Raw genomic sequence first — 13,650 nt, forward strand, 5'->3', positions numbered from 1 at the left:
TGATGCATCTCTCTACCCTTGATTCATACCTTCAAGAGTTAGTATAGAAGTTGTAGTCACATAAATTTGTCCATTTTAATTAAATGAATATTTCATATTTATTTGATTAAAAATTCACTAGCCATCAGTTAATTAAATTAATATTTAATTAATTCATCTTCAAACATTCTCCTATTAATTAAATAAATTATTCAATTTATTTTAATTAATTCATTAAACCAAATTCACAATCAATTAAATGAATAAATCATATTTATTTCATTTAATCCCCTTTTCCTCTTTTAAATAAATTAAATAAAACATTTATTTAAATTATTTATCCCCCCCACTGGCATTTTCCTAAAAATGCAACTTGTACATATTTATTGAAATGAATTAATTTTATTTTAATTAAAAATCCTATTTTCCCTCACCCACCAAATCCACTTGCATTCCTAAACCCCCTTCTAGATTCTTCTAACCCCTTCCTAATTAACCTAATCCATCCCCTAATTATTGTCACATTCCTAAGCAACTTGGAGTCACTTCACAAAGACTTCAAAGTCTTTGAAAAGCATTTAATGCTTTGTGTGTTCAACAATTTAACCTCTAAAGTCTTCTAAACCACTTATGGCTCTTACATGACCATTTATGGTTAACCCCTAACTCAACCCTCATGTAGCTCATGTGTCTCCTCAAGCATTTATTGCTTTGACCATGGTTATCCCTTTAACCCTTGCACAAGAGTTTATCCATTGGATAAAAGCTTTATTCTTTGAATAAAGAATTTATTCACTCAACCCAACCTTGACCTTAACTCCCAAGTTAACTCTTAGGTCATGTCAAGCATTTAATGCTTATTCCCTCTTCTCTCAACCTATCTCACCTTGACACTTGTCATCCTGGGATTGGGTTGAAAGTCCTCACATGGATTGAATATTATTCAATCCCAACCCTTGTTGAGATTACTCAATCTCAACCATCCATTGCTCCATTTTTCCTATAAATAGAGCCCACTTCTTCTTAATCTAGATCCTGAAAACTTGTATGCATCTAAGTTATAGAGAATTTTAGAGATCATTTAGCATAAATCACTAATATCTTGTTATTTTGGCCTAAAATAAATCATTTTAGCATCATAGAATCTAATATTAGCTTTTATTCACATTTGCATAGCATTTTAGAATAAACATTTCAATCTTGAACCTCCATAAGCATCCATAGTGCAAAAAGCTGCTGAGAGCTACACTAGTTTGACACTTGGAGAGGAGAGGAACAAAAGAGAAGGAGCTAGGAGCATGTTAGGAGGCATTTGGAGATGTCTCATTATATTTACTTTCTTAGTTAAATATTTCTTCATGTTTTTGGTGTCTCTTTTGATATTCCTGCTTAGATTAATTTTTGGTTGATTAACACTAACAGTTTTTTGGTTTTGTGTGTTATTCCACCATAGGTTCTAGTCTAACCTCCCCCCATTTCACAGAGAATCAGAAGTTATAATTCATTTCAATTACATATTTCTAACCTTGTGCCAGTAAGGGTATCAAGAAGTATTTTGAATTGTATGATTTTAATTTTGGTTTGTTAACACCTATTTAATATGTTTTTCAATACTCTGATTTCTAGAGTGGTAGGGTTTTTAGCTAAATAGTTGATTATTTTTATATTCCATTTATAGGAAGGTGTCAATTTGCATGAACTAATTATAATTAAAAAAGGGACACACATTATTATCAATAGATAAATATCCTTTTGAAGGTAATGGTTATGATTTACTTGGAGTTCAATTTTGTTATGATAACAAGTAATATTGAAAACTTAATTTCACTATTATATGTTGCAATAAATAATAATAAGAATAAATGTTTAATAAGGGTTTAAGGTTAAAGTTAACTTTACATATAGTTAGAGTTACAATTAAATTGTATACTTTAGGTTATGATCAAGGTTCTACCATAAATTTGGGTTAGAGTTATGATTAAAGTTCAAATATGGTTATGATCAAGGCTAGGGTTAGGGTTGAATTAAGGTTAGGAGGACTAATTAAGGTAAAAAATTAATTAAGATTCAATTATAATTATAGTTACAATTGAGGTTCAATTACTTTAAGGGTTAATATAAGGATTTGGGTCCAACTGGGGTTAGGATTTAATTAGGGTTCAAAGATATCTCTCAACGTAATTTACATATATTTCTCTAAAAATAGGTATGCTAGTTTTTGTTGGCAATATGCTAGATTTGGTTAAGAGTTGTCATTGATGTCAACATTCTATCTTGGTTGGAGACTATCCCGGTTAGTCTTGGTGATCATTTTGGTTTTGGCTGTGATTCCGATCTGGTATGATCAGATCTCTCGAATCGGTTTTGGATCCTTATTTTGATGGTTATATGCTTGCCATATTCTAGTGGTTTCATGGTTTGGTTATCGCTTTTGGTATTTCTAGTTACTGGCTTGTTCTTGGCTTTCCCAACTAGCTTTTGGCTTTATCGACTTCTGGCATTCCCGGTTAGCTTTACCGGTATGCTGGTTTGGTGACTTGGTCAGTGGATTTTGGGTCTGGCATATGGAATCAGTTTCTTTCATGTTGTTGGTGCTTCTTGATCATATCTCGAATGTTTGACAACTTTGCATTGGATGGTGTGCTATTATGGTGGTCCTATTTGGATCCAGTTAAACTTTCACTGAGGGTTTCTACCAGCAAGTGAAGCGTGCTGGATTTTGGTCTTAGCAGAATCCTCGATGGATATAATTGTTTGGTTACTTGATTTAGGTCCAAGCTATGTAATGTAAATTATAATATTGGTCTGGTGGTATCATGTGATGTAATTTTTGTAATTATGGATTTAGGGTTTAGCTGACCTTGTCAATAAAGTTGATGATATGTATTTATAGGTGACTTACTCATGTAATTTGATATCGATGGTTATGGTTGGTTAAGTCTGCATTATCAGAGAAATAATTAAGTGTGAATAAAGTCATATCATTCAGGTGAAGGTTGGAAAGGTTTTGTATTGCAGAGTAGACATCAATGCTTAACCAGAACTGTACCAGACATTAGTAGATGCTAGTTTTACAGTTCATTGTTTTTCGGATTGTAGTCCGATAATTTTGTAAGTCAACGAGACTTGCCTTTGTGATGAGAAGTGCGCTCTAGGCTATTGGCCTTTCTTCATATGCAGACCCCATTGTAATTATTCACAATACTACTGCAGAGTATTCATTTGATTGTGGGTAGGGTTCCCACGGTGGTTTTTCCCTTTCTAGGTTTTCCACGTCAAATATTGGTGTTATGTGTCTTGTGCTTTCATGTTATATTCTTCATTGAGTTGTGCTTTGGTATAAGGTTTATAATTAAATTAATTGTTGTTATCGTTAGTATACTGTTTCGCCCCCCTCTCAGTTTACTGCCGGTATAGGTGCATTCCAACAATTGGTATCAGAGAAAGGTCCTCTCTGCAGAAGCTTAACTTTTTGAGGAGATCTAATGGCAAGTGCATCTAGTTCCACATTCAATCCTTATCGGAAGAAGAGTCCTAGATTTGATGGTACAAATTACAAGATATGGAAGGAGCGAATGAAGATTCATCTCAGATGTCTTGGAACTAAAGTTTGGGAGATAGTGGAGAAAGGTTATATACCTCATGATTCTAATTCTAGAACACTTACACCTGTTGATGAATAGAAGAGAGCTGAAAATGATGTGAGAGCAAAAGAAGCATTGTTGAGCGCCCTATCTGATGAAAAGCTATTGAATGTCATAGAGTTGGAGAATGCTAATCTGATCTGGACAAAGCTTGAAACTCTTTATGAAGGTGACCGGGCCGTGAAGATTGCTAAACTTGAAGGTTTCCGGGTAAGATATGAAACTTTAAAGATGGAAGAAGATGAGAAGATAAGTTCTTTCATGAATAGAGTCAATGAGATTGTCATGGGTATCAAATATTGTGGCGGATTTGCCAGTGAAGATGAGATAGTGTCAAAAGTTCTAAGAGTTCTACCTCTGGCTTACAAGATGAAGGTTACTGCTATCAATGAACTTTAGACAATGTCAAGTACCCTTGTGACCAGAGATACTCTACTTGAGAAATTGACTGCTTTTGAACTTGAAGAACTTGGAGATCAAAGTGCTGCTAAAACTGAGACTGCATTTAGAGCATTTGCATCTGGTAAAGAGAAGATAGATTGGAAAGAGATGTATGCTAAGGATATGGAGGAAATTGAGAAAGAAGAAAGAGAGCTTGAAGACCTGGAAGCCCTGATTGCTAGAAGAATTCCTAAAGGACCAACTGGATGTAAGTATGAAGGAAAAGTCCCTTTTAAATATTTTCATGCAATAAGATTGGTTGTTTTGCATCTAGATGTCCTAAAAGAACTGCTAGGAATCATGAAAGATTTGAGAGGAATTATAAGCCTAATGCTGAATTTCAGAGCAGACTTAGATTCAGAAGGAATAAGGATAAATAATGTTATCATGTTGGTGATGATGATGGTATTTTTGAACATGATGATGATGAACTTGTGAGTGGATCTAGTAATGGTGCTTCATCTAGAAAATATTGGGTCTTTATTGCTATCAAGGATGACTCTTTGGAATCTATCATCGAACCAACACATACTAAGGTAAAGGCCTTGGCTACTAAAATTGTAGATAAGGATGAATGGGTTATAGACATTGGATGCTCACATCACATGACTGGTGACAAAACAAATTTCTTATCATTGCAAGAATTTCATGGTGGATTGGTCAGATTTGGAGACAACAAGGCATGTAGTATCAAAGGCAAAGCAATAATATCATTGGATGTTAAGACTAATACTGATAATGTTTATTATGTTGAAAGCTTAAAGCATAATCTTTTAAGTTTAGGTCAGATGGTGGATAGAGGATTTCATTTGCAATTGAATGATGGAAAATGCAAGATCATTAATAAATCTGCATTGGAGATTGCTTCCAGAACTCAAACTAATGGAAATATCTTTCATTTGAACTCCGGTGAGAAGGCTTGCTTGATTGCTCAGATTGATGAAAGTTGGTTATGACATAAGAGGATGTGTCATGTTAATTTTGATTGCATAGTAAAGATCAGTTCAATACCATTTGTCAGAGATTTGTCCAAGATTGTTAAACCTCATAATTCGGTATGTAGAGAATGTCAAATGGGTAAGCAAGTTAGAACTTCTTTTAGAAGTGTACATGATAAATCTAATGAGATTTTTGATCTTATTCATATTGATTTGTGTGGACCAGCAAGGACTAAAAGCTTTCAAGGTGATAGATATTTTATGTTACTTATTGATGACTATTCTAAAATGTTGTGGGTGGCATTTTTTAAAGAGAAATCTAAAGCTTTTGAAAAATTCAAAATCTTTAAGGCTATGGTTGAGACTGAGATAGGACTGAAGATAAAGTTCTCAAGATCAAATCATGGCGGTGAGTTTACATCTCGTGAGTTCAACAACTTTTGTGAAAGGAATGGTATTAGGAGATAACTTTTTGCACCTAGGACCCCACAACAGAATCGATTGGTGGAAATAAAGAACATAACAATTTTGGATGTTGCAAGAACTATGATGATTGAAGCTAAATTGCCCGATATCTATTGCAGAGAGGCTATCAATACCATTGTATACACTTTCAATAGAGTACACATAAAAGGTGATACTGGTAAGACTCTTTATGAATTATGGTTTGGTCATATTCCTACTATCAGATATTTCAGAATTTTTGGAAGCAAATGTTATATTAGAAGAGATGATGCATTAGGAAAGTTTGATCCTAGAAGTGATAAAGGAATATTTTTGGGTTATTCTACTAAGAGAAAAGCATATAGATGTTATAACAAAAGATTGAATAGGATATTGGAAAGAATAAATGTCAAGGTGGATGAGCATGGCAGTAATCAGATCAGAGCAAATCATTATGGACTGGAAGATGAATTTATCAAACCTGAACTGGTAATGCAAGAATCAGTTCAGAACAGTGAACCAGTGACACCGTTAGCATCAAAAAATTCAACAGGGACAATTATACAAATACTTAATCCCATTTCCCATAGCCACCAACCTATCCCCTACTCCATCAGGAAAGAGATCAACATTTTCCTGGAGGAAAGCTTCAAACCTTTCCATGTTGTTCTCCTTAACAATGCCTGCCTTGAAAATGGCCCAGGCCTTCTGCATCTTCTTCTTCTTCCCTTCTGCCTGCAAGCCAAAATACCCCAGCATACAACCTTTTGCCGGGCTAGAGACTATCCCGTCTAAGGCTCTCATAACTTCAAGATGTATGCCTTCCTCCACTATCCTGCGCAGGATACCATTGGCTGAGATGGGGTGGCCCAACACCTAAATTATCGGTTGAAACAAATCTTCCATTAGATGACCGTCATGAACATGACCCCCGACCCAATAGTCCGGGCCCAAAATGTCTACCACTGTGTCTTTCTCCTACTCGTTGGCCTTTTTAAACAAACGCTCCACCTGTTCCTCAGGCGTTTCCTCCAACCCGATGATCTTGCTGCATTTGCAGATAATTCCTTGATGATCCACCATTCTTCTGAGTGCTGAAAAATGAGTCCCAGATTGATTCAATAAATATTGTTCGCGGTGGACATTCGTCAACGCTCCCCTCTTAAGGAAGCTTGAGGCGATCAGGCTGACAGTAAGTCTTGCGTACTGGTTGTGAATGACTTACCACTACCTCTCCCGGATTTCCTTTCTATCCATTGGGTGTACTCTATCGAGCCCAACACCCTCTGTCGACACCATCAAAACCATCCTACCTATCCAACTCCGGTCCTCATGATAGATCCCCCGTCCCTTGCAATGATTTCTTGAAGTGCAAGCGGCATGGTTTCTTGGTGTACTATCGGGCCTATCTCTATCCTGCTAAATTCTCTCACCGTGCCTTCCTCAATCCTTATATTATCCAGTTGGTCGGCTGCTTTGTTCCCTTCTTGAAACGTGTGTTGGATCTGATATTCGCCCAGGAGATTCAAGAGGGATTTAATCTATGGTTTAATTTCAGTTTGGTGAGAGAAATTATTAGAATATTTCAACATATTTATGTATGAAGTTGTTGAAGATAGTGTAAACATAAAGTCTAAGCTTAACAACAAGAAGAATGAGGGAAATCAATTTCATATTTGAATAATCATAACAATGATTTAGAGATCAAGAGGCAAATACAAATGTTAGAAGACTATCATTCTCAGATTTAGCTTCTTAAAATCACCTATGATTGTTAAATTAGATATTTGGATCTCAAATTTTATAGCAAAACGATATGAGTTCCAATAGATAACATTTGATGTATTAGTTAAAAAATTTACAAAGGATAATATTTGATGTATTAATTGAAAACGTTACAACAAAAGTTATTAGTGTTAGTGAATGATTTTAGCATTTTAAAAATAAGAGATGTACTATGTTTAGTTTATGTTATTGGTTAGTTTGTGTTTTGAGTGGATATAAAGATTATGAAATTGAAATATTTTGTGTAGTAGCTAGTATAGTAATATCTTTTATCTTATTGGCTTAGCTTCAATCCAAAGCTCAAATTTATATTGCATAATATCTTTGATATAGCCTTTCAACCCTTCATAATCATAGACCATGATCTATTCATATGTGACAAAGAGTTTGACAAGGCATTATTCTCTATAGTAGTGTATGTCTTACCTAATTTTACTACTCTTCTTGGGTATAGTTTAATATATCTATAGTATTTGTTACTTGTTGTCATATCTCTTTTTATTGAATCTATAAGAATTATTAGGACTAATTCCATGTCTTAGAAGGTCTAGAATATTTATTTCTTTTCAATTAGAAAAATTAATTTCCACAATTCTCCTCAAGTTCTTGGGGATATTTCTATGAATTCATCAAATTGCTAGATAAATTGAAAAAAAAATCATTCTAAAATACCTTTTAATGACACATTATTTTTCATATTTGGTCTTATGATCAATTTGACATTATCTTCAATTGCCAACAATTCTTCAACTAGATAAAATTTAGAACCAATCATGGCCATCCTATTTACTTCTATATTTAATTTTTGAGATGTCAATTGAAGATTTAAACATAAATGGATTCCAAAATATCCAATATGTAGTTATGATATGTGTTCATCAAGGAGTATTTTGACACACGTTATGACCTTACTTATATTTATTCAATTTTGAATCATCATAGAGATTTAAGAACTATTAAATAATATCAAAATAGTATTTGTTAAAGAGGTCTCATCTTAAAGGGAATTCGATTTCAAGTTTTATGAAATGTATTGTAAAAATTAAAGACAACCTCTATTGATAATCTCTTTATAGTAGGCAATTGAGCATGGAGATATAATCTCCTTTTCCTCTAAATCTATTATTTATACAATTTTTCAGTAAACTCATCCCATAATCTTATGAAATGAGGAACATAATTGTTATGCCAATCTAAAGTTAAAAAAGAAGAAGCTACAAATAACTTTATGTTCATAAGGTATGTTGTTACTTCATGGTTTGTGCATATGTTTGACAATATCTTGCAAATATTTAACATGGGTGATAGTATTAGATCTCAAATGTAAGATGAAAGGATTTTTTGTGTAGGAGCACTGGTCTAGTTCTTACCGGTTGGGCAGTTTTCAATCGAATTGCTTGAGAGAATGGCATTTCTTCATATTTGAGTGTCTAGCATTATGGTTTTGGGTTTATTCCCTTGTTTTCATGGTCGTTGTTATGATTGAATTTCATAGCATTTTGCTTTGTTTCCGCTAAGATGTGGATTCTGGTATTGTCCCGGTTGGTGTGTTCTTACCAGTTAGTCTGGTAGTGTATTAAGTAAGATGATTTCGGGTTGCGGTTGCTCTCTGTGACTTGTAGATCGTTTGAGGTGTTGCTTTGGGCCTTGGCCAGTATTCTTAGAGGTATGTGCACCATCTGGAGATTGTTCTTAGTGATTTGAGCCGACATGTTACTCTTGCATGTTTCATGAACCAGTTGGTCTTTGGGCCAACTTAATTAAGTTGTAATTATTTGTTGATGGTATAAATGGAAGCTTTTGAATCATTTGAAGACAACAAAGAAGTTAGAAGATTGAAGACAAAGATTTGAGATTGAGCAAAGATGTAGAACCGACAAGATTTTGACCTGGTAGGACTAAGGTTGGAAGGTTGAGGTTCGGGTTGGGTAGAACCGATAGATTGTTCCTGGAAGATGATTTTATATGAGGACAATCTGCGAATCTTGTAATTGTGTTCTAAGCATTGTTTGTATCCTGGACTGCGATCTAGCATGTGGCATGTATAATTCTTTAGATTGTAATAAGATTCATTCACATTGTTTACCGGTTATGATTTTTGTGTTGTTACCGGTTGTTCTTTATGTTGTTTCTGGCACCTTGTTACCGGTTACCGGTATGCTTTTCATGGTTTATGTGTTTAGCTGCAAGGTTGGGTTGTTCTTCATTAGATCTCCCCGCCTTGACTGCGTCAAATGGTTTAGAGCTGGTTTGTGAACCTGTTGTTGGAGGAGGAACCGATTTTGCACTGGTTGATTGGAGAGAAGATTGAGGCAACTTGTGGACTTGTTCAGATCACCGAATGTGAGGTAGAGAAAGGTTTGCAGGTAGACCGCCGATCCTAGAGCTTGAGATTGAGGCAGTTAGTGGGTGGATACTTGAACAGATCGTCGTGGAGAGGCAACCGAAAGCTGTGGTTAGATTGTCGAATCCCTGAGGAAGTTGCAAGTACCTACTGATCGATCGTCGAACCAAATCAAGTGATGGGACTCACTTTTCAATTAACCTCGATAGTCTGATGCAGGAGCATCGGTCTAGTTCTTACTGGTTGGGCAGTTTTCAGTGGAATTGCTTGAGAGCATGGCATTTCTTCATGTTTGAGTGTTTAGCATTATGGTTTTGGGTTTATTCCCTTGTGTTCATGGTCATTGTTGTGTTTTAATTTCATAGCATTTGGCTTTGTTTCTGGTAAGATGTGGATTTCGGTATTGTCCCGGTTGGTGTGTTCTTATCGGTTAGTCTAGCAGTGTGTTGAGTAAGATGATTTTGGGTTGCGGTTGCTCTTCGTGACTTGCAGATCATTTGAGGTGTTGCTTTGGGCCTTGGCCGGTATTGCATCGTCTGGAGATTGTTCTTAGTGATTTGAGCCGACATGTTACCGTTGCACATTTCATGAACCAATTGGTCTTTGGGCCGACTTGATTGAGTTGTAATTATTTGTTGATGGTATAAATAGAAACTTGTGAATCATTCGAAGACAAAAAAGAAGTTAGAAGATTGAAGACGAAGCTTTGAGATTGAGCAAAGATGTAGAACCGACAAAATTCTGACCCGGTAGGATTGAAGCCGGAAGGTTGAGGTCCGAGTTGGGGTAGAACCGATAGATTGTTTACCGGTTATGAGTTTTGTGTTGTTACCGGTTGTTCTTTCTATTGTTTCTGGCACCTTGTTACCGGTTACCAGTATGCTTTGCATGGTTTATGTGTTTAGCTGCAAGGTTGGGTTGTCCTTCATTGGATCTCCCTGCCTTGACTATGTCAATTTTTTGGTGGAGGATTTTTCATCCACAAAGTCATTTTAGCTACTTCATACAGAAACATGAGCCTTAGACTGAAACCTCTTCAATTATATCTATTTTATCAAATTTTGAAAAAAAAAATAAGATAAATAAAAATGCTAAAAAAGTACATATGAGGTGGAGTTTTGAGAACAATTACCCTGCCCAAATCATACTGCTCTATAAAAAATGTGGCATCAAAACTTGTTTGTGGGGCTCAACTACTCTAAAGAGATAACAAGAGGCAACATTTTCTCTCAAACTCCTAGGAGATAACCATGCCAAAAAAAAAGGTCCACTAGGTGATATGGATTCATGATGAGGCTTGGCACTGAAAAGATAGACCACTGTATTTGGAAATGATGGGTAGAGCTCTAAACTTTGGAACATGTGAAACTGTCGGTGCACACTAGAAAACTACACAATTTAAAGGAGCAAAACAATCGGCCAAAGCTGCACACCATTTTAAATAAATAAGATTGTAATTACAAAGGAAAAGGAAAAATTGCTTCTTTTTTATTTATTGAATGAATGCAAAATACATAAAAAGAATGTAGTTAAAAACTTCAAAAATAGATCAGCAACAGTAGTTACAACAACATACCAGTATTATGTAGCAATTACAACATCATTGCAATATTTGTCCAAAGAGACCAGCATGACACACAGGCTGTCCAAATAGACCAACATGAAATACAATCCAAATAGACCAGCCATGTGACAAATAAAATACCACTGGTATACCCAGCCCAAGTACATGAGAAATGCCCAAAGATAGACATACAACATAGTCAGTCATGTAATACTGATCTTAGACTGTACTGTATGCCAACCTTCTTGTCATCAACCAGCTGAATAACTTGAGATTTAATGCCTTGAATTTGAAAGTCCAGCTTTAGGTTCTTTTTAGCCTCAACCAGCAAGACAGTAAAAAAATGTCAGAGTAAAGCCTTAGAAAAACAAATCCTTGATGATCATTGAGGCTACCAAAGATAACCTTACACCTGCTCTGCCAAATGTGTAACAAAATAACATGCCTGACACCATCCCCAATGGGATTCAAATGAAGGCGAACCCCAAGAAGAGCATCTTTCCATCTTAATTTATGATCAAAGATAGCAGGTAAATCATTAAATACAAAATTTCATTGTTCTTTGACAAATTGACAACTCCAAAAGATATTTTTTTATACTTTCTTGCTTATAGCAAAATGGACGGAATTAAAGAGTCATCCATAATAATGATTACATTTAATTTGAAGATTGAAACATTTAATCACAAACTTGTATACCTCATTTCTACTATTACAAACCTATTGAGTACCATCATTGATTATTCTCTCAATTCTTAATAAAAATTAATATAATAGAAAAAATTCAATAAAAATATAAAGAAAGGTCATGATTTTGTGAGGTTCAGATTTTTTTATGAAAGAGAGAAAGAACCTATTTGAATTTATTTAATTATAGCTTTCTATATCAGAAATAAGTCATATTTAAATGGACAATGATCAGAGCACTCTAGCAGGAAATGGAAGGTTCTAGGTTTGGGTCCTAATTGGTTCATATGAGTTGTAGCTCAACATATGGTCTTAGAGCTAAGCTAGGAGTGTAGTACCCCTACCCTAGTCAGCTTTGTAAAACCGGTTTGACCTTGGTTGACTTTTTATGTGGCAATCTTGAATGGTTGAATTACCATGAGGTAATGTTTAGTCAGATATTATGATTATTGTGCGTATCTGTTAATGTGCTTTCGCATTGATTCTTATGTAAGTTTAAACTATCCTCCTGATTCTTATTATTAATCTCGAGCTAACATCTTCATTAAATATATATATGTATGTTTGTCTGACTCTTGGTTGCAAGAGATTGCAGGTACAGTACTGCCTAGGTGTAAGGTTCGTCTTCACCTAGATTCGCAGGGTTGAGTATACCTCTTTCGTCCTTAGAATTTAGGTTAGGTGGTCGTAAAACCTTCAGTTTACCCTAGTCATGCTCAAATGAGCGTCGCTTGTGTTCCGTCAGTTTTCTTTTCATTTGGGTTTGCAGGTCGGGTAATTGGTTGGCTTACTTGGTTTGCGTGTGGTAAATAGAGTATTTAACCCTAAGTATTTATTTTGATTTAATGTGTTCATTTACGCATTAGTAATTGAGGAATTAAAATAAATAGGTTTCTTTTATGTGATTAATCATTAATTAAAAAGATCGCTCTATTTATGTTTGTAGCAGTTTAATTTAATGGTTAATTTTAAATAATGAATTTATTCAGTTTATGCATTTTAAAAAGGAAAGATTTAAATTTATTCGAAATAGAAATAATTTAATCTCTTTTGCTTTTTGGAATAGAAAGATTAATTTTAATTATTTAAGAAAATCAATTTTGATTAGAAAAGTGAGTTTTATTCATATTTATTTTATATAGTGTGTAAGATTGATTTTGAGAATTTAATTTAATTAAAAATATTTTACCCTCATTAATATTGTGAAATGTAACTATTAACTTTGTTAATTAAAAATTAAATGAGGGAGAAAAACATTTCTTTTAATTAACTAAAATTATAATCTCAATGCATAAACAATTCAATATGAGATAATTTCATAAACTTAATTAATTAATTAATTAAATTAAGGTGCAAGCTGCATGATATTAGAAATATATTTTTATTTAAATTTTAGTGGAAAAATAAATTAGATTAATTATATTTATTGTTCCTAGAATTTTAAATAAATAAATAAAAGAATAAATTAAAAAAAATAAATAAAAGAATTAATTGGAATTAAAGTATTGTTTTAATTTTTTATTTAGAAAATTAATTAATTTGCATGAGAAAAAAAAGAAAGAATAATGATTTTTAATTATTGCATGTTAGCTTATCTTTTGTTATAAAATTATAAAATAAAATAAAATTACTTTTATTCTAAATTTAGGTTTTTTGAGAAAAAGCTATTGAACCTAGAATTTTAGTTTAAATAGGGAATAGGTCTTTATTTTAGATACACAGGTCAGGAATTTAGGTGAAGAAATTTATTGGAAGCTTATTTGTTGGTTTGTAAGAAAATAATTCTATTTTTCTTTAAATGGTGTGTGTAAATTATTTGTCAGA

This window comes from Cryptomeria japonica, chromosome 7, assembly GCF_030272615.1.
Source record: "Cryptomeria japonica chromosome 7, Sugi_1.0, whole genome shotgun sequence".
Taxonomy (NCBI): domain Eukaryota; kingdom Viridiplantae; phylum Streptophyta; class Pinopsida; order Cupressales; family Cupressaceae; genus Cryptomeria; species Cryptomeria japonica.